Source organism: Syngnathus scovelli, unplaced genomic scaffold (genome assembly GCF_024217435.2).
Source record: "Syngnathus scovelli strain Florida unplaced genomic scaffold, RoL_Ssco_1.2 HiC_scaffold_23, whole genome shotgun sequence".
Taxonomy (NCBI): Eukaryota; Metazoa; Chordata; class Actinopteri; order Syngnathiformes; family Syngnathidae; genus Syngnathus; species Syngnathus scovelli.
Window position 1 is genome coordinate 3,727,355 of NW_026061323.1, and position 23,112 is coordinate 3,750,466.

Genomic DNA, 23,112 nt, shown 5'->3' on the forward strand with positions numbered 1-23,112 from the left:
ACTGAACAACACCATGCCGCACTGAACTACACCATGCCGCACTTAACAACACCATGCCGCACTGAACAACACCATGCCGCACTGAAGAGCACCATGCCGCACTGAACAACACCATGCCGCACTGAACTACACCATGCCGCACTGAACAACACCATGCCGCACTTAACAACACCATGCCGCACTGAACAACACCATGCCGCACTGAACAACACCATGCCGCACTGAACTACACCATGCCATACTGAACAACATGACGCCGCACTGAACAACACGACGCCGCACAGAATAACACAATACCGCACAAAACAACACAATACCGCACAAACAGTTTTAGATAATATTATGTCGCAGTCATGTGACGCGGACATGATGTCAATAGGCGGAACTCACGGCAAAATTATAATCCGTGGGCGTGACTTGCAACAGGAAGTAGGAAAGCGGCAATGCTTGCAAACAAGACACAGCGGTTAGTAACACGACAACTAACAAGACAAATATTTTTGTTTTCAGCTTGCAACTTGACCGTCTAGAGCGTACAAGGTAATTACAACTCGTTGTTTTGAAAAATATGTTTTTTTGTGTAGCCCTGAAAAGCGAGGGAGTGTGGCGTTTGGGAGGAACGTCGAACTCGGCGTCTGCTTCCAGCCACAGATGCCAAATTTCGACGATTATTTCGACTGGTCAACGGTTGTAAATTATTGCGTTGATTAAAAACTTATCCTCGGTTATCCGTGGCTAAAACACCACAACCCTGCAATAAACTGGGAGTCAGGGGAGATAAAGGGGTGGGCATCCCAGTGCCAAGTATCGTGTGTCAAACCGAACCCTTCGATCGAGTCCCCATGCACTTCTCCCTCGGACTTTGCGTCTCCTGAACCAGAGTTCAGAACTCCGGACCTAAACCAAGTACCCAAATGCTACCATCAACTTGCGGAGGTATTTAGCAAAGCCAAGGGGAGCTCCTTACCACCCCACCGTCCCTACGACTGCGCCATAGACCTATTGCTCGGTGCTTCGATCCCCAAGGGGAGACTTTATTCCCTTTCGGGCCCCGAAAAGAAGGCCTTAAATGACTATATTGACGCGTCACTTAAAGCGGGTCTGATCATGCCGTCATCATCGCCTGCAGGGGCCGGGTTTTTCTTTGTGGGGAAGAAAGACGGAACCCTGCGCCCCTGCATAGATTGCAGTCCCCTCAACCAGATCACTATAAAGAATCGGTACCCCCTCCCACTCATGTCGGCCGTGTTTGATCAGTTGCAGCAGGCTCAGGTATTCACCAAGTTAGATTTGCGTAACGCGCATCACCTCGTGCGCATTCGGGAAGGTGATGAGTGGAAGACGGGCTTCAACACCCCCCGGGGACACTTTGAATACCGGGTAATGCCGTTCGGCCTCACCAATGCCCCCGCGGTCTTCCAGGCCATGATCAATGACGTTCTGAGTGATTTCTTAGACCACTTTGTTTTCGTTTACTTGGATGACATCTTAATTTATTCACCAGATTTGAGGACCCATGAGAGTCATGTTAAGTCGGTCCTGCAACGGCTCCTGGACCATCGACTTTATGTAAAGGCCGAAAAGAGCGAGTTCCATGCAGAAACGATATCGTTCCTTGGCTTCATCATAGCCCCAGGGAAGGTCCAGATGGACCCAGCCAAAGTAAGCGCGGTGACCCAATGGCCGGTACCGGATAGCCGCAAAAGAGTGCAGCAATTTCTGGGATTTGCTAACTTTTATAGACGATTCATACGAGGCTTCAGCGCCACCGAGGCTCCCCTGCACGCTCTCACCTCCCCGACAGTTCCGTTTCGCTGGACGGCGGAGGCTGAAGCCGCCTTCCAGGAGCTGAAGAGGCGGTTCACCACCGCTCCAATCCTTACCTTGCCCGACCCATCTCGTCAGTTCGTGGTGGAGGTTGATGCCTCCAGTCAGGGAATCGGCGCCATCCTGTCTCAGAGATCCCAGGTCGACAACAAGCTCCATCCATGCGCCTTTTTGTCCCGACGGCTGACCCCCGCGGAGCAGAACTATGACGTCGGAGATCGGGAATTGTTAGCAAATTCAAAAAGGCTCTTGAAGAATGGAGACACTGGCTGGAGGGAGCCCAACACCCCTTTCTGGTTTGGACCGATCACAAGAACCTGCAATATATCAAGGAGGCCAAGCGATTGAACTCCCGCCAGGCTTGTTGGTCCCTCTTCTTTAACCGTTTCCATTTCACGTTGTCTTACAGACCGGGGGCCAAGAACACCAAACCTGATGCGCTGTCACGCATCTACAGCCCAGACCCGGTGTCCACAGAGCCAGAGCCCATTCTCCCCCCTCACTGCGTGGTGGGAGCCGTAACCTGGCCCATAGAGGACTTGGTGAAGCGGGCAAACCACGATGATCCACCCCCTAGGGGAAGTCCCGAGAATAGACTGTTTGTTCCGCCCCAACTACGATCCCAAGTGATCCACTGGGCGCACACCTCCCGGCTCACGTGTCACCCGGGCGTGCGAAGAACCCTGCACGTCATCCAACAAAGATTCTGGTGGCCCTCCATGGGGGCGGACGTCCGGGAGTATGTTGCAGCCTGTTCCATCTGTGCGCGGAGTAAGAACACTCCGGGCCGCCGTGTGGGGTTGCTGCAGCCTCTCTCCATTCCCTCTCGACCATGGGCCGACATCTCTGTGGATTTTGTCACGGGACTGCCGGTGTCTAGCGGTAAGACGACGATACTCACCGTCGTGGATAGGTTCTCCAAGATGGCCCACTTCATTGCCCTGCCCAAATTACCTTCGGCCAAACGTACGGCAGTAGTTCTCATGGACCACGTCTGCAGGATTCATGGATTTCCTCGGACGTCGTGTCAGATAGGGGCCCCCAGTTCGTGTTCCGCTTTTGGAGGGCTTTCTGCAAGCTTATCGGGGCCACCGTGAGCCTCACTTCGGGCTACCACCCGGAAGCGAACGGCCAAGCAGAACGCATTAACCAACAGCTGGAAATGGGCCTCCGCTGTTTGGTAACCCAGAACCCCTCGTCGTGGAGTCAAAACTTGACCTGGGTAGAGTACGCCCATAACTCCCTTCCCATCACGGCGACCGGGATGTCCCCCTTCATGTGCGTCTTTGGATACCAGCCCCTGCTCTTCCCCGACAGCGAGCCGGAGGTGTCAGTTACCTCGGCGTGCGCCGTGGTGAGACGCTGTCGGCGCATCTGGGCAGCGGCAAGGGCCATACTGGTCCGCCAGGGCGACAGGGTGAAGAGGATGGCTGACCGGAGACGTCGTCCGGCACCTGTCTACCGGCCCGGCCAGCGGGTCTGGCTGTCCGCCCGGGACCTTCCCCTCCAGGTGGGCTCCAGGAAACTGGCCCCCCGTTTTGTAGGACCGTTTCCGATCTCCAAGGTCGTCGGTCCAGCGGCTGTGCGACTCCGTCTGCCTCGGTCCCTTGCGGTGCATCCCACCTTCCACGTCGGGAAGGTCAAGCCGGTTAGGGAGAGTGGGATGGTGCCGGCTCCCGCGGCACCCCCGCCTACGCGTACGGTGGGGGGTGGGCCTACCTACACAGTTAAGAAGTTGCTGGACGTGCGCCGGAAGGGCCGGGGCTGGCAGTTCCTGGTGGACTGGGAGGGTTACGGGCCAGAGGAGCGGCAATGGGTGCCGCGTACCTATATCCTGGATCCCGGGCTACTAGATGACTTTTACGCGGCTCACCCCGATGCTCCGGGTCCGTCTGGGATCCGGCCCTAGAGGGGGGGGGGGTTATGTCATGCTGTCATGTGTCGTCCGGATCACTTCCTGTTTTATTGTGATTTTCCTCTCGTTCCAGTCGGTGTGTCCTTCCCCTGTGCGTCCGGTCACGTGAACCCCTGATTCCAAGTGTGTGCACCTGCGTCAATGACCAACTGTCTTCACCTGTGTTCCCCTCCTGTGTCCATATAATCCGCGTCTTTCCCAGTATCCAGTGCCAGTGCGTCTTGCCTTGTAAGAACACTAGCGATCACGAAACCCTCGAGTTCCACGTACAAGCCTTGTTTGAGCGACTTTGATCCCCGATGTTAACTTGGTTACATCGCTATCTTGTTTTTGTATTTCCCTCGGTTCGAGGTGCTTTGATTTCCCCTTTTTCTCCCTCGGTTCGAGGCGCCTTAGTTTTCCCTTTTTTCCCTCCTATTGAGGCGTTTTTTGTTCGACTATCAGTGGAGACAATAAAAGCCTTTTTGGACATTGAAGTCTCTGCATTCGAATCCTCTCCCTGCTCTGCACCTGACATAAACTAAAAAGTGGTTGAAAGTAAAAGTTTACACTATCAAAAAAACAATACTTACCTGGATAACCTGAAACAGAAAAACACACAGTTATACTTACCTATGCCGAGTTCACATATTCACACCCAATCGGTACCTGCAAGAAAAGAGCAAAAACAACAAGTTAATAAGCTAAAATGAGTAGATGGAAAATTATCCGGAACGAAACGCAAATTGCTGACATGAAACACATATAAGGACCGCTCGGAGCAGGAAATTCAGTCTCGATGCGGCCATGAAGGAGGAAACAGCTCCACATGCAACAAAACTAAATTTAGCTTCCATTCCCGTGTGCCAGACCTGAGGAAGGCACAAAAGATGCCGAAACGTTGTCGATGGCCACACGGAGGAAATAAAAGGGAGCGCAAACTAGCGCCGATAGGAAAACAATTAGACGCAAAATTATAATTTACCCACGCTCTACCCAGATAGGAGAGCGGATGGATGCCGCACAGAGCAAGATGCTCTCGCTCCACCCAGATAGGGGAGTCGATGAATTAAGTGCGAGGTACGACTAATTTAACCGCAAATGCAGCTGTCAATCTATCATGCCAAGTCGAGACTCATTTATTACATATATAACAAAGGCGACCGGATAGGCAAAGTGCAAACACAAAAACAAACAACAAATACAAAGCAAATACATGTTTATTAAGCCCAACTTGGCCTGACCAGCATGGCTGGCGCAGCCACGACGGACAGGTTGCTCTGGGGCTGGATGTGGGACGTGGGCGTGGATGGTAGGACCGTGCCTTTGCTCCTCTCCTTCGGGGGAGGAACTCCCTTCTTAATCCTAACTCGCCTGTGCCACCTCCACTGCCCCCCCACGTTTCCAGTTTCCATTGAGCTCCTGCTGCGTCTGTGCGCTGTCCCCTAAACCGATCCTACCCTAACCCTAACCTAACCCCAAACCCCAACCCTAACCCTAACCCTAATCCAAATCCCTCCCTGACTCCCATTATGAAAAAAATTTCAACCTGCAAGTCAAAAAATGGAAATTAAGAAGTCAAAAATTTGAACACAAACACGAAATTGAATATAAACTAAAAAGTGGTTGAAAGTAAAAATTTACACTATCAAAAAAAACAATACTTACCTGGATAACCTGAAACAGAAAAACACACAGTTATACTTAACTATGCCGAGTTCACATATTCACACCCAATCGGTACCTGCAAGAAAAGAGCAAAAACAACAAGTTAATAAGCTAAAATTAGTAGATGGAAAATTATCCGGAACGAAACGCAAATTGCTGACATGAAACACATATAAGGACTGCTCGGAGCAGGAAATTCAGTCTCGATGCGGCCATGAAGGAGGAAACAGCTCCACATGCAACGAAACTAAATTTAGCTGCAATTCCCGTGTGCCAGACCTGAGGAAGGCACAAAAGATGCCGAAACGTTGTCGATGGCCACACGGAGGAAATAAAAGGGAGCGCAAACTAGCGCCGATAGGAAAACAATTAGGTGCAAAATTATAATTTACTCACGCTCTACCCAGATAGGAGAGCGCATGGATGCCGCACAGAGCAAGATGCTCTCGCTCCACCCAGATAGGGGAGTCGATGAATTAAGTGCGAGGTACGACTAATTTGACCGCAAATGCCGCTGTCAATCTATCATGCCAAGTCGAGACTCATTTATTACATATATAACAAAGGCGACTGGATAGGCAAAGTGCAAACACAAAAACAAACAACAAATACAAAGCAAATACATGTTTCTTAAGCCCAACTTGGCCTGATCAGCATGGCTGGCGCAGCCACGACGGACAGGGTGCTCTGGGGCTATTTTCTGGCACTAAGGTCATTTCTGCCTACAAGCGGAACAAGAGTCTGGCAGATATTTTGATCCGGGCAAAATTGCCAACATTGAAGTGGGACAAACCCTTATTGTTGGACACTCAATTCAAGAGACTAAATTTCATTAAAAATATAGAAATGGGAACAGTATTTGGAATTGACCAGGGAATCAACCCAAAATCTAGAAATTGTGTTTATGTTATTTTTTGTAACAAATGTGGGATCCAATATGTTGGCGAATCACGAAACAATTTGTCCACACGCATGTATCAGCATCGGTATAATGTGAAGAACAAGAAAGAAATGGACACACCCTTAGTTAAACATGTTGTTGATCATGGTATGGCCTCAATGAGAATGGCGGGATTACAAAGGAACATTAATTGGACAGACATAGAAAGAAAAGGGAGGGAACGATATTGGATATTTACATTGGGAACTAGGGAGCCAATTGGACTAAACATTAAGCATTGAAGATTCACCATACACCACTTGATTTGGATCCTTACTACAATCCCATCCCTAACCCCAATCCCTACTCCTTACCCATAATCCTAACCTGACCCCAATCGCTACTCCTTACCCATAATCCTAACCTAACCCCAAACCTAATCCTAACCCTAACCCTACCCTAACCCTAACCCTAACCCCAAACCTAATCCTAACCCTAACCCTAAACCTAACCCCTAACCCCTAACCCTAACCCCTAACCCCACCCACATCACACAATCCTAACATCAACAATCGCCTAAATTATAATTCTGCCGCTATAACATGTAAAAATAAAAAAAATGACAATTACAAATTTTCAAAAACACTAAGAAAGCTTAAAAATACATAAAAGTTTAGAACGTCAAAATTTAAAATGTATAAATACTAATTAATTTAAAATCATTTACGAAATTTCAGAAGTATTAAAAACACAGAGGTAACATTAAATATTAATTGATGATTGAGTCGAAAGAGATAAATAAATAAAACAATATTAACACAAATTATACATTTGATGTAAAATAAGCAACAGAACGAATGAAAATAATTAGACCAGTGGATTTAGTGGTTTATGGTGCGAAAAGTGATATACAAGTCAACAAAATAAAATCTGAATCAAAAGGAAAAAAGGAAAAAGGAAAAGGGACCCGGAAAAAAGAAAAAATGAAAGAGTATAAAAGGAGGCGAGAAAAAAACAGGTTCATTGTGCTTTTGTCTCTCGAACAGTCGACAACTCTCTGCTCTCTTAAAAACTAGCCAACTCTTTCACTAATATATTTTTTGGGGGTTTTCTTCATTTTTTTCTTTTTTTTTTTTTTTATAGTACCCGATGAAGACCGATTAAGGTCGAAACGTCGTATTTGTTTCAGTTCGTTTAAAAAGAAGTTTTTTTGTTGTTTTTGGCACAATACACTGGGTTTGGGTTATTGGGGACTTTATTGATTTGGGGGTCTCAATAAATACGTGAATAAATAAAGGGATTGAATTGGATTTCATTGGCAAATTAGTACATTAAATGCTTTGGTAAATAAATAAAGTTAAAAATACATTAAATTTTCAAAATTAAATAAGTTAAAAAAAAACAACAATGACAGAGTGGACGGTGGTTAGTCGTGGTCGGAGGGGACCACGTCAACCGCCCAATTTTTTGGACAGGGAGGATAGGGGATCCTGGGACCGGGAGGTCCGTGCACCTCCTCGCTCCTTTTGGAGTGGGTCTCTGTACTCAAAACCTAACCCTAACCCTAACCCTGACCCTGACCCTAACCCCAACCTAAAAAAAGACACTCAACAAGGTGAAGTTAAGAAGATTAAGGAGACTAAGAAAAAGAGAAAGAGGAGTAAGAAGCTCACCCACCACTCAGGGGAACAGAGGGATGCCCAACACATAGAGGATTGGGGAGCGCCTCAAACGACTTACCTTGACCAGCAGATGGAAGACTTACCTTCACCGACTCAAGAGGAGGACTCGACAGCTTCCGAAGAACCGACGACAGAGACTCTAATGAAGCGCATTGAAGGAATAAGGAGGAAATACCAGGAACCTACTGGCCCTAACTCGTCAGAAACACCAATTAGGAGAAGAGAGACACCACGACCGAAATTACTGGAAACAATATTCTTCCAGTCACGTGACACACAAACCGAACCACAATCGATGTACACCACACACGAACATGAAGGGAATAAGAGGGCAAATCGGTTTTTGTTTCCCCAGAGAAGATGGTTGATTGTAGGTGATTCAAACTTGGCCAAATTGCAGAAAATCGAAGACCGCGAAGTACAAGTGGACTGTTACCCGGGAGCTAAAATCCGCCATGGGATTCACCTACTCAGAAACAGAACTGCAACCTCTCCCAACGTGCTAGGGGTCATTTTATCCTTGGGCCTTAACAATAGAGGTAGGGTCATCCCAATATTCATATCCAAGGAGATAGCCAGATTGCTGGGAGCAGCTAAGGCCACTTTTCCTTATGCTAAAATATTCATTCCTAAAATTAATTATTCCCAATCACTTCCTTTGGAGATCCAAGCCAACCTTAGGGAACTGAATGAAATAATAGAGGAAACGGGTCATTCGATTCAACGCTTACCATCAAGACTGTTTACCACAGGACCGGACAACATCCATTGGACAACGGACACGGCTGAAGAGATATGGAACTTGTGGAAAACCTTTTTTATGCCAAGGAGCCTCTCCTAACTCAAGGAGATAACCCTGGCTGATCCAGTGGTCAACCTGTCGACCTCCTTTAGTTTGACGAAAGATCATAGGGAGCTTCTGGAGAAGGGGCTTACATTCGTCCCCACCGCAACCATGATGAAGGATCAGAGAAGGATCACCAAGGCCCATGTGCGACAGTACCATAGAAGGTTAAACCTAGACTCTTATTTTGGAACTTCGACGACGGCAGCACCACCCAAATTCCAGTCGGCTTCAATGTGGGAGCCCAAGGATGATGAAGTACCCAGGGAGATAAAAGTATTAATACACAAAGACAGAGCAGTCCTAAAACAAGTGGAAGTCCCAAGAGAGATGCCAAATTTGACAGAGGGCGAAAGAAGAGCCCTGGACGACTTAAGTTCGGCAGAGGAATTGATTATTAAGCCAGCAGATAAAGGGTCAGCGGTGGTCATTATGGACCGAAAAAATTACGTGAGAGAGGCTCATCGACAACTTCGCAATACGGAGTATTACCATTCGATCCAAAAACCGATTTATCCGGATACAGAAAAGTTAGTCCACACAATATTAGATCAAATGAGAAAAGAGCACCACATTACTAAAAAAACAATTCTTGTATTTAACAGGAGCATCCCCGTCACGTCCGAGATACTTTTATCTACTCCCTAAGATTCATAAAGACCCGGCATCGTGGCCCTGGCCCTACGAAATGCCGCCAGGACGTTCCATCGAGTCAGATTGTAGTAGCGAATCCTACGGCTCGGCTGAGCTAGTAGATTATTACTTGAATCCCTTGTCAATTCTACATCCGAGTTACATCAAAGATACTAATGATTTTGTTTCAAAAGTACGGACCTTGACCGTGCCACAGACCTGTTGGTTGTTTTCCATGGATGTTGAAAACTTGTATACTAATATTGAAACTGCTAGGGGTTTAGAGGCGGTACGCAATGTTTTGGCACGTAATCCGATTTTGGGCCGCCCGGATGAACACATTTTGGCATTGCTGGAACTCAATCTGACTAAGAATGATTTTCAATTTGACAATGGGTATTTTTTACAGGTCAAGGGGACAGCAATGGGGAAACGTTTCTCTCCAGCCTATGCCAATATCTATATGGCTGAATGGGAGGAGAACGCCTTGACACAGTGCTCTAAGAAACCTATAGCTTACCTGAGGTTCTTAGATGATATTTGGGGAATTTGGGGAGATTCTAGGGAAGAATTTGACGTGTTTCTTAAAACCTTAAATGGCCACCACCCTTCAATTAAACTGACGGCACAGATTAGCGAGAGGGAAATTAATTTTCTTGACACAACTACATATAAGGGACCGGAATTTCATACAACAGGGGGACTTGATGTCAGAGTATTTTTTAAATCCACAGATACTCATGCGCTACTACACAAAAAGAGTTTTCACCCTAGACACACGTTTGGGGGTTTGGTTTATTCACAACTCTTGAGATTCGGGAGAATTTGCACTCGCACAGAAGATAGGGAAGAAGCGACCAAAGTCTTGTTCAGGTCATTACAGCAACGAGGTTATTCTCGGTCATTTCTTCGCACGATTAAGCTACAAACATGGAAAAAAGGAAGAAGAGGGGACACTCAGCGGGTTAAAAAAATGATACTTCCTCTAATTTCGATTTACAACTCTTACACAGTCAATGTTCACAGAAAAATTAAACAGAATTTGGAAGCGTCGGCGCTGACTGACCTGAAGGCGAAACATAAGGTGGTTTCAGCCTTCAAAAGGAATCCAAATTTAAAAGATTTGTTGGTTAGCACTAAAATGAAAAGTGGGTCCTCTCGTGCAGCCAGGAGATCAATAGGAGTGATAACAGACTCTCAGAAGAAAGAACATTTCTTCACACAGACGGGTAAGGCCTTGTCTACGCGGAATGCGGTCTACTGTATGAGCTGTCGATTGTGTGGAGTTATGTATGTGGGACGGACTCGAAATGATGTCAGAAGCAGACTGCATGCGCACCGCTACAGCATCACACATAACCAGAAGCGTAACACGCATGTAGTACGCCATTTCCGCCTGCACGGGTTACGTAACTTGAGAATACGGATTTTGGAGAGCTGTGCGGGCTGGACACAAAGGGATAGGGAAAACGCGGAAATGAGATGGGTCAGGAGGTTGAAAACTCAATATCCACTAGGACTCAATTTGGCAACAACGGAAACGGAGAACACTGGAATATCGGGGTTAAAATAGAAGTTCTAGTGGTGGAGTTTACACGGTTGGGGAAAATTTGGAGGGAATGCCCTCCCGAAACGATATATGGAAATTAGGGAAAATATCATAATTGTTCCTTGGTTTAAGTTCTTGTGGGGGATGTTTATGTGATTGGGAGACGGCTGAAAGGAGGTTGGAGAAAAACCTGACACTTTCCATTTAATCAAAGAGTCTAACTCTGGTTGGCTGGTTTTCCTGACAACATAGATAAAGTGCCCAACTCGGACACCAAATTCTAATCTTCATCCTTATTTGGACTCTACTCTAACATTAAATCCTAACACTTAATCAATTCATAAAACTTACATAAGTTCAGATTCAGAATGAAAACCTAACCCAAACCCTAATTCTAACCTTGACCTCTGACCCTAACCATTAACGCTAAATTAATTAGGAATTACACCAAATTTCAACAAAATTAATCTAAACTGAACCTTATGTTGATCCTAAATGCAATGAGATTCCAGAATGAATTTTAATCCAACCAAATCTAAAAATTTACGATTAAATTGAATTAAATTACAAAACAAAAAAAAGGGGGGACTATAATCGAATTATATTTTTGATTTTAAGCAAACTCTAAAAGAAAAATATAAAAAAAAGAAGGATTTTTCTTCTAACACATAAAAGGAAAACATAGTACGTGATGGGACGCTTGAGGGCGCCCTTGGCACACTAAATCGCTGTGGTACGAATAGAGCTCGGCTAGACGCGAATATTAGGGGATTAATGATACCCTTTAAATTCAGAAATGAAAAAGTACTTCCGCATTGCTAACGCTCATAACATTAGCCACGATACGCTTATAGTGATTTCGTTACAAATATACGATCGTATTAATGTTATAAATTAATTCTACGAATTAATGGAATCGGGTAACACACTTTAATAATACCAGGGGGTTGAGGAGAATTTTATTCCATATGAATTTTTTATTTGGACGAGGGGAGGGTTTGGGAAAAGAGGGGGATTACAGAAAAAAAAAGAGCCGGCAGAGTAATTGACAGGAGTTTACGAGTATTTCCGGGGGGCGGGACCTAGGGGGATCGCGATTTACGTAGATGAATGTATTTCTAAATATATAATTTGATTTAATGATGAATTCAATTTACATTTAAATGTTTCACGACTAACCTAATTAAACGGTACCAATAGGGTTTACAGAATGTCTTAGTGCTTATCAGTTAGATGTGGGAACGTGATTGAATGACGAGAGCCGTCAGTTGCTTCGCTGAGGCTCGTGGGAGAGAAAAGAAAAGAGAAAAGAAGGGTTGGCTTTCGGCGGTGGCGCTGTGAGGCAGGAGAGTGGCACTGGGGAAGCCCTTCTTTCCAGGTAATGTGGAAGATTCTTCCGATTCTTTTTGAGAAAAACAGGTGAACCCTTTTTAATCGCTAAAGCTAAGTTATACGGTACTACGCTATGCTAGCCTTTATTGGTATAGGATATGTGAGAGTATGCTAAGCTAAAAGACAACGAAAAGAGAAAATATTAAATTGCCGGATGAATGACACCGGATATCAATAAAGGAAACACAGCTAACGCTCATAACATTAGCTACGATACGCTTACGGGGATTTGGTTACGAATGTACGATCGTATTAATGTTATAAATTAATTCTACGAATGAAGGGGATCGGGGTACACACTTTAATAATACCAGGGGATTTAGGAGAATGGTATTCCATACTGTTCGTTTATTTGGGCGATGTGAGGTTTTGTAAGATAGGGGGATTACGGAAAAAAGAGCCGCCAGAGTGATTGACAGGAGTTTACGAGTGTTTCCAGGGGGCGGGACTTAGGGGGATCGCAATTTATGTAGATGAATGTATTTCTAAATATATGTCTTGATTTAGAGGATGAATTCAATTTACATTTAAATGTTTCACGTCTAACCCGATTAAACGGTACCATAGGGGTTACCGAATGTTTTAGGGCTTATCGGTTAGATGTGGGAACGTCATGGGATGACGAGAGCCGTCAGTTAATTCGCTGAGGCTCGTGGGGGGGGGTGGCGTTCGGCGGTGGCGCTGTGACTCAGGAGAGTGGCACTGGGGAAGACCTTCTTTCCAGGTAAGGTGGAAGATTCTTCCGATTCTTTGAGAGAAACAGGTGAACCCTTTTTAATTGCTAAAGTTACGTTATGCGGTACTACGCTATGCTGGAATTTATTGGTATAGGATGTGCGGGAGTATGCTAAGGTAAAAGAGAACGAAAAGAGAAAATATTAAATTGCCGGATATCAATAAAGGAAACACAGCTAACGCTCATAACATTAGCTACGATACGCTTACGGGGATTTGGTTACGACTGATGGCGCCGCGCATGGCTGCCACGGTGAGTCGCTCTCTGTTTCTTTGTCTTATTTTGTGTGTTTTCTGTGTCTTCTGCTGTCCATCCCGGATCACTTTTACTAGAGAAGCACTGTTAAACATCGGTCAGTCTTCTTCTGGTATTTTCTCTCCTGTTCTCTCTGATTCAGACTGTTTGTCGGAGATTTTAGCCGGAGCGGCGGTGCTATACAAGCTAGCGCGGCGACGCGGAAAACGAGCGGGAGCCCTCGTAATGCTGAGGCAGAGAGGGTTCCGTTCTGCCCTACCGTCAATTCATCTGGCGAATGTCCGCTCCCTGGCGAACAAGATGGACGAACTGCTGCTCCTCACTTCAAGGAACACGGACTTCAGCAGATCCGCCGCGCTGTGTTTTGTTGAGACGTGGCTTAGCGAACGAACCCCCCACCACGCCATGGAGTTAGCTGGGTTTCGGCTAACGCGTGCAGATCGCAGCGCGGAGCTCTCCGGAAAATCAAAGGGAGGTGGTCTCTGTTTCTACATTAATGAACGTTGGTGTACCGATGTCATGGTGTTGAAAGAGTTTTGCAGCCCTCTCCTAGAAACACTTTTCATAAACTGCCGGCCGTTCTATTCACCACGGGAGTTCTCCTCGATCGTCATGGCGGCTGTTTACATCCCACCACACGCACGTGCGAGTGAAGCCACGCAGATGCTGGCTGACCAGGTGACAGACATGGAGAAACTTCTACCAAATTCACTAATCATTGTTCTGGGTGATCTTAACAGGGCGAACCTCGCACACAAACTCCCCAGATACAGACAGCACATAACGTGTCCCACCAGAGGGGCACAGACACTGGACCACTGCTACACCGTAATTAAGGATGCATACCACTCTGTGGCTTGTGCAGCTTTAGGACTCTCGGACCACTGTCTAGTTCATCTGATCCCTGCCTACAGACAGAAACTAAAAACTAAAAGCCTGTGGTGAGGACTGTCAGGAAGTGGACATTGGAGTCAAGGCAGGACCTCCGAGCCTGCTTTGACTGCACCGATTGGAGTGTTTTTGAAGCTGCAAATTCAGACTTGCATGAACTCACTGACACTGTCACATCATACATCAGTTTTTGTGAGGATCTGTGTGTGCAGACTAAGACCTTCTGCACGTACAACAACGACAAACCTTGGTTTACACCGAACCTTAGGAGGCTGCGCAAAGTCAAGGAGGAGGCCTACAGGAGCGGCGACCGGGACCTGTTCAAGCAGACCAGAAACACACTGAACCGAGAGGTCAGGAAAGCCAGGAGGTGTTACGGGGAGAGCCTGGAGAGACACCTCTCTGCCAATCCTGATCCCTCAACAGTGTGGAAAGGCCTGCAGAGCATCACGGGCTTCAAGAAACGAACCCCCCGTCCTGTGGAGAGCCCAAGGCTCGCTGACCAGCTAAACAGGTTCTACTGCAGGTTTGATCGGTCCTCCCACACAACGGGACCTCCTGCAGCACAATCCACACAATCCACATACTCACCTCCCCCCACAACTGCTCTGTCCACACCTCCATCACCGTGGTCACCGACTCTCTCTCTTGCAGAGGCCGCGCCCGCACTCCAGATTCGCGAGGAGGAAGTGCGCCAGATGTTCCGGAGACAAAAGATCAGGAAGGCACCGGGCCCAGACGGCGTGTCACCTTCCTGCTTGAAAGTCTGCGCTGAGCAGCTGGCGCCCACCTTTGCACGGATCTTCAACCGTTCCCTGGAGCTGTGTGAGGTGCCCTCGTGTTTCAAGAGCTCCACCATCGTACCAGTGGCCAAGAAGCCCGCCATCACAGGTACGAATGACTATAGACCTGTTGCACTGACATCTGTGGTCATGAAATCTTTCGAGAGGTTAGTACTGAACCACCTGAAGGATGTCACGGGCCCCCTGCTGGACCCCCTCCAGTTTGCCTACCAGGCAAATAGGTCGGTGGATGATGCGGTCAACATGGGACTGCACTACATCCTGCAACACCTGGACACCCCAGGAAAGTACGCCAGGATCCTGTTTGTGGACTTCAGCTCGGCGTTCCACACCATCGCTCCTGACATCCTCCAACAGAAGCTCATCCAGCTTGCGGTGCCTGCCTCCACCTGTCAGTGGATCACCAGCTTCCTGACCAACAGGAGACAGCGTGTGAGGCTGGGGAGCATCACATCTGACACCCTGACCACCAACACTGGAGCCCCTCAGGGATGCGTCCTTGTTGGAAATGATATACTTTTTATCATTGGATTCTATGTATCTACTTTTGTGTGCAAGACTCTCCGCAGTATGTGACCATCTAGCCTTGTGAAAATGATTTGGGGGCATATGGCCGGCTAATGACTGGAGTCATTAGCCGCGCTATACAATAAGCCCCATAGTTAGCTAGACATGTTCAGATCATGAGATTGTCATGGGATGGCTGAAGCAGACAGAGGTCTCATTTAAGTTGAAGTCATGAGTACGACACCGGGATGTATTCCCAGGGCCACTAAAGACTACGTTTTTGTTAAGCTAATAGTCATGAGACGTCCATACTGCTCCGTCCACGAGAGTTTGTTCTGTGGTAATGAGATATAACTATGGAATGTATTTCCTGCCTGTGAACCTACCCGATCATGTACACTTGCCCAATTGTTTCTTTCTCAATAAAAAGCTCGGCAAAACTCAGAGCAGAGCGCGAATCTCAGCCACACTTGCTGTGTCTGGGATGCGCCCTTCTGCGCAGGAGAAAACGCTAAGCCAAGAAAGACCTACCGTCTCCGAGATTGATTTCAGATAAATGTTGTCAACCCAACAGTCCTCTCCCCACTGCTCTTCTCTTCTACACCAACGATTTCTCCGCAAGTGACTCTTCCGTGAAGCTCCTGAAGTATGCAGACGACACCACTCTCATCGGACTGATCCAGAACGGTGATGAGACTGCGTACAGACAGGAGGTGGAGCGGCTGGTCACTGGTGCAGCCAAAACCACCTGGACTTGAACCCGCTCAAGACCGTGGAGATGACAGTGGACTTCAGGCGAGGCCCTTCACCACTTTCACCCCTCACTATCCGCAGTAATACTATTCTCTCATCAGACACCTTCAAGTTCCTGGGAACCACAATCTCTCGGGACCTGAAATGGACCGGCCACATAGACTCTGTCCGGAAGAAGGCCCAGCAGAGGCTGTACTTCCTGAGACAGCTCAAGAAGTTCAACCTGCCACGGGAGCTGCTGAAGACCTTCTACACTGCCATCATCCAGTCTGTCCTCTGCACCTCCATCACTGTCTGGTTTGGATCGGCCTCCAAACAAGACAAGCACAGACTGCAACGGACAATAAGGACTGCAGAAAAGATAATTGGAATCAACCTCCCATCTATCCAAGACTTGTACCTGTCCAGGACCAGGAAACTTGCAAGTAACATCTCAACAGACCCTTCGCACCCAGGTTGCAGCCTGTTTGAACTACTCCCCTCTGGACGCCGTTATAGAGCTCTGTACACTAAAACCAGCAGACACAGAGACAGCTTCTTCCCCCAGGCTGTCGCTCTGATGAACTCACACCACTCTTAGAGTCTCAGAGTCATTACTGTGCAATAACATCCCGCTTGCCACACCTTTTTTGTCTACACTGTTTGTACTATGTGTCCTCTCTGCATCCATTGCAGCCTGGTCATCCTAGAAGAGGGACCCTCCCATCTGTGGTCTCTTCTCAAGGTTTCTCATTTCCCCTAGCTGGAGTTTTGAGTTTTTCCTTGCCCTCTTGGGAGTTTAAGATCAGGGGGTGTTTGAGAATATCTTTCGTTCTTCACATGTCCTGAGTGTTGTTGTTAGTCACCTAAATGTTGAACAGAGGCTGTGATTTACCGAAGTCAAATTCCTTGTTTGGCACGCTCAAACATGGCGAATAAAAAACTCTTGAATCTTGAATCTTGAATGTACGATCGTATTAATGTTATAAATTAATTCTACGAATGAAGGGGATCGGGGTACACACTTTAATAATACCAGGGGATTTAGGAGAATGTTATTTTATATTGATCGTTTATTTGGGCGATGTGAGGTTTTGAAAGATAGGGGGATTACGGAGAAAAGAGCCGCCAGGGTGATTGACAGGAGTTTACGAGTGTTTCCAGGGGGCGGGACTTAGGGGGATCGCAATTTACGTAGATGAATGTATTCCTAAATATATGATTGGATTTAAATTATGAATTCAATTTACATTTAAATGTTGCACGACTAAACCAATTAAACAGTACCGATAGGGTTTGCCGATATATATATTTTTTGGTGCTTATCAGTTAGATGTGGGTGCGTGATTGTATGACGAGAGCCGTCAGTTGCTTCGCTGAGGCTCTGGGGAGGAGGTGCTCGGCGGTAGGACGGTGACTCGGGGGAAGGGCACTGGGGAAGACCTTGTTTCCAGTTAATATGGAAGATTCTTCCGATTCTTTGAGAATATCAGGTGAAACTTTTTTAATCGTCAAGGCTAGGTTATGCTGTATTACGCTATGCTAGACTTTATTGAGATGGGATATGCGGGAGCATGCGAAGCAAAACTATACCAGGTTAGCCCTAAACTTTGTTTTACCAGACTTGTGGCATGCCATACAAAGGAATACAAAGGTTTTGTACGTAGGTTTAATGGTTGAACAAATCAGCACAACAAAAGGACTAAAAGACTGACCAATTGATTTATGCTGTCTGCGTTAAAGCTGGACAGTTGACTAGACAGATACTGAGATTTCGATTGAGGAGGTAGACACACTCCGGGGCTTGATCGACCCCGGTGGGGCCTCCCTTGGGCGAGGGTGTCTGATGATAATGGCCGAAACACTCTGTGACCCCAAGGTCCACTACTGATGAGGTGTCTACAAAATTATGACGTTCAAATTACCCAGAACAACAATGTCGACTTAATGGGATCCCTTTTGAAGAAAGTGGTTGGTTGAGTATAGAAACAAGATATTGGGTCAAGAATGCTGCAAGGGTGGTAGACGTGATGTGGTCCAGGGATGGGGTGGCTTTCTTCTCTCGCGTCTCGCTGTTTTTCCGTCTTGCTGGCTGGGGTCCTGGGGGGCGCCTCGGCTGCTCCGGGGGGGGGGGGGGGGGGGGGGTTTCTGGTTGAGGTGCGGTCTCGCTTCGCCGTCCTTCGTTCCGGAGTTTGTGCGACTCCGGTGCGGCGGGGTTTGCTGAGGGGGACATGCGTCGGCCTGTGCCCTCCGCTGCCTTCTGTCTGGCCGGCTGGGTCGGCGGACCCTTTGGGGAAGGTGTAGCGAGATAACCTTATAGACCTAGTCCTAACCCCTAATCCCTAAACCTAACCCCTAATCCCTAACCCCTAATCCCTAAACCTAACCCCTAATCCCTAAACCTAACCCCTAACCCTAATCCCTAACCTTAACCTCTAAAGAAAATGGTTGGTTGAATATAAAAACGAGATATTAGTTCAAAAATAGTTAAAAGGGAATAGACAAAGGTAATCCAAGGGTAGGACTTTAAATTAGTGTTTTTTTTCCCTCAGGTGACCAGATCGGGTAAGTACAGTCAAAATCAAACATACAAGAAGCACAAACACGAGTTCAAGGTAAAAAAAATAACTTTATTAAGCCCTAAGTAGTCCGGGCCAACATGGCTGGCGCGTCCGCAATGGGTAGGATACTTTGGAGCCGGTTATGGGGGGCAGGTAAGGATAGAAGGACCGTGCCTTTGCTCCTCTCCTTCGGGGGAGGAACTTTTTAGCTGACCCTAACCCCTAACTTCTAAGGAAAACGGTTGGTTGAATATAAAAACAAGACATGAGGTAAACAATGGTTCAAAGTGAATAGACATAATGTAATCCAAGGGTAGGACTTTAGGTTGTTTTTTTTTCTTCTCTTATTTTTTCCATCTTGCTGGCCGAAGACCTGGGTAGCGCCTCAGCTACTCGGGGGAGGTTCTGGCAGAGGTGCATTCTCACTTCGCTGTCCTTCGTACCCAATCCAGATTTTATGTGACCTGGTACGGCGAGGTTTACTGGTGAGACATGCGTAGGCTCGTGCCTTCCGTTGCCTTCTATCTAACCGACAGGGTCGGCGGACCCTTTGGGGAAGGTTTAGCGAGATAAACTCAAAATACCTAACCCTAAACCCTAACCCCCTAACCCTAACCCTAACCCACATGCAACAAAACTAAATTTAGCTGCAATTCCCGTGTGCCAGACCTGAGGAATGCACAAAAGATGCCGAAACGTTGTCGATGGCCACAAGGAGGAAATAAAAGGGAGCGCAAACTAGCGCCAATAGGAAAACAATTAGACGCAAAATTATAATTTACCCACGCTCTACCCAGATAGGAGAGCGCATGGATGCCGCACAGAGCAAGATGCTCTCGCTCCACCCAGATAGGGGAGTCGATGAATTAAGTGCGAGGTACAACTAATTTGACCGCAAATGCAGCTGTCAATCTATCATGCCAAGTCGAGACTCATTTATTACATATATAACAAAGGCGACCGGATAGGCAAAGTGCAAACACAAAAACAAACAACAATTACAAAGCAAATACATGTTTATTAAGCCCAATTTGGCCTGACCAGCATGGCTGGCGCAGCCACGACGGACAGGGTGCTCTGGGGCTGGTTGTGGGACGTGGGCGTGGATGGTAGGACCGTACCTTTGCTCCTCTCCCTCGGGGGAGGAACTCTCTACTTAACCCTAACCCTACCCTTACCCTAACCCTAACCCTGTGCTGAATGATGTGAATGTCAAACTGGAAGGATGGAAATGCTTTGGAATGGGTTGAATCGGTTGAAAAATGTACAAATAATAAGTGAAATGTCGGCGCACCTAGATTTAGTGCTGGTGCACCTAAATGAAAGCGTTTAGAGCAGGGGTGTCAAACTCATTTTTGTCGAGGGCCGCATCATAATCATAGTTTCCTTCGGAGGGCCATTATGACTGTCAATATATGATATACAGTATCTTCCGTATAGTATTGACACAAGTTGATGCACAATTTGTCTTTGCGGGCCACATAAAATGATTTGGCGGGCCGTATCTGGCCCCCGGGCCTTGAGTTTGACACCTATGGTTTAGAGTATCCATTGCCAAAAGTTAATCTGGCGCTTTGATGATGTTATTTAGTCACCTTTTCAATTCCACTGCTATGAAGCCATTTACTAACCTTTACATCTGTGTATGTTGTAGAATGGAGCGTTACTCCTGACTCGGTCACCTGGGCACTCAGGTGTGTGAATTGGAAGGAACCCCCTACCTTCAGCTCTACTAGATTAGCCTCCCGCCAAAGGCCAATTTTGCGGTAGTTTAAAAATGCGTATAAGTATGCGTGCAAAGTGGGAAGTACAAATGGCTACTTACTTTACTTAAGTGTTAAACTCCGAATTGGCGCAAGGCGGTTCCCTCCTTGGCGCACCATGCAGATTGGACGCATCTAAAGTGGACCAAATTGATATCCCAATTACAATAATTGTGTTTGACAATGAGTGTGTCCTGTGTCTGTGTACACAACCTTAAAGATGACAAAAAAATAATAACGTTTGGTACCTTAGTACTAAACAGAGGATTTCAATGATTTTGTGTGTGTGTGTGTGTGGGGGGGGGGGGGGGGGGGGAGCTTTGCATGCGTATGCATGTACATTATTGCACATGCATCATGTCTTCACAAGTGTACACAAATACATGTGTGTACATGTGCATTTGTGGGTGCAGGTAACTTAAATTGGTTACTATGCCATCCAGTGACACCCATCTCAGGTAGTTTTGTGACTACCTCCTGAGGAGATGATACCACTGAGTTGGGGTAGACCAGGGCCCTGGCCTCTTCCTACAACTGTGGGCTGGTGTGCACTTCCGCCCCGATGAAAATTCTGGAGCCGGGTTTGGTGTGGAGCAAAAGGCCCCGTTCATCCACACCAAAGTTTAAAAAAAATGTACTAACTGTTGCCCTCTGTGAGTGTGTAGCATATCATGACTGCTACAAATTAACACTGGGCAATGATTCAATATTACTGATTTTACTTGGTCAGTACATATCAGTGCTTACAGTTATAATGTCATCTGGTAAATAATTTTGGAAGCACATTTCATAATGGCGCCTGTGCATTTTTTTTGGGGGCCAACCGAAATCAAAGATTTTGATAAAAGAACACTTTAAAAGTTGTTTTTATCCGTTTATGTGTCGTCTGAAATAAATGAATTACGCATCGTGTTTCTTTCCAGAAATGTCCTTACTCCGTAACGCAAAGTGCATGCATCATGGGTGTGGCGCATCCATTTTGTTAGATTGCGGCAGATGCACACGGTAGACGATAGGTGCAAATAGTCATACCCAAAAGCTGTGTGTCTGTGTGTGTGTTCCATCAACACACAGGGCATGTGATGCGTCAGTGCAGTAGTATTGGAGTAGTAGTGCCTGTAGTTTGTGCATGCTGCCTCGGCTTGCTACTTTTCTACTTTCAGCTACCGCCACCGGCTAGCCCTCTGTTTCCGGGGGTGACAAGAGGAGCCGAGTGTATAAGCCTCCTCAGCCGGTACACAGCCTCTCCATTGCCAAGACTTGCACACGCCTCCTCGTAGCCACACACGGTAACTGGCACCTTGGTGGCGTCACAACGGCTGGGAAGGCGGATGAAGGCTGCAGCAGAAAAGGGTCACCAGTCGTCTTGGTCTCCTTGCCACTGGATTCTGACCCCGATCTGTCAAGGACACTGTGGTGACTGTCTGTCAGTCTCCCCACTTTAAACAAAGTCACGCACAGGCATCTTTTTCACGGAATCCACCTTACATCCCGGATTAAAGTCCTGTGGCGACCAGTAAGTAGCAACGGGGGCAGGATTGTGAAGCCTGGAAGCCCCTAGTCCGAAGCTGGCACATCAGGCGGTGGATGTTAGATGATTGTTGGGCTCTTGGACCGAGGCAGAAAGAGCTCTTTGGTAGCTGCATCCACGACTGAGCAGCCCTTTTTAGGATCCACTCTGCTCACCCCTGATGGGGAAGGGGCTAGAAAAGGTGCCCTAAACATAGCCTGCCTCAAACCTCCCGACTGGATTACCGCGTTCAGAGGGATCACCAATATGCGGTCGAAAACACAAACATGAATTTTGGAGCATGGAATGTGAGCACTCGAATGGACAGTGTAACCAGTGATAGGCTGGAGAGGAGAACCACCATCATTGCCAGGGAACTGAGAAGATGCCGGATTGACATAGCTGCTCTTTCAGAAACCCAACGGGCAGAGGAAGGTCATCTGAAGGAGGAAAAGGGTGGATACACTTTCTTCTGGAAAGGAAAGGCCACAGATGAGCCTAGGATCCATGGGGTTGGTTTTGCCATCAAGAACCAACTGATCAGTCACCTCTCTGAACTCCCTGTGAGCGCTTGATGACCCTCCGTCTGGTGCTGGCAAACAACCAGACGGCAACAGTTCTTAGTGCTTATGCACCTACCCTCGTTTCTGATGAGGAAAAAAAATGCCTGTCTGGATGAGGTATTGTCAAAAATCCCCAAGGAGGACAAGATTATTATATTGAGAGATGTCATTGTCATTGTCAGAGCCAGGGATCAGCGCGACGTGAGCATCACAAAAGCCATGATGGATTCAGAGGCCTGCTGGACAGATCACCGCCTGATACGATCCACAATGTCCATCAGACTCAAGAGGAAGAGGAGACTGCAAAAGAAGCTGAGCCGGCAAACACTAAACCTTGAGACCCTGAATAAAACTGCCGCCCTGCAGCTGTCTCAGGCCTCTCTTGGAGAAAGCCCCAATCAGGAATACCCTGAGGACATTGA

General features: G+C 47.0%; 1 long non-coding RNA gene across 1 annotated transcript; it reads left to right on the top strand.

Annotated features, from left to right (window-relative positions):
• Positions 1–10,785: 10,785 nt before the first annotated feature.
• Positions 10,786–20,900, top strand: LOC125992623 (uncharacterized). The gene is made up of 3 exons (XR_011086276.1): positions 10,786–12,355; positions 13,503–14,604; positions 20,509–20,900. It is a non-coding gene; the product is annotated as an uncharacterized lncRNA (long non-coding RNA).
• The last annotated feature ends 2,212 nt before the right edge of the window (positions 20,901–23,112 follow it).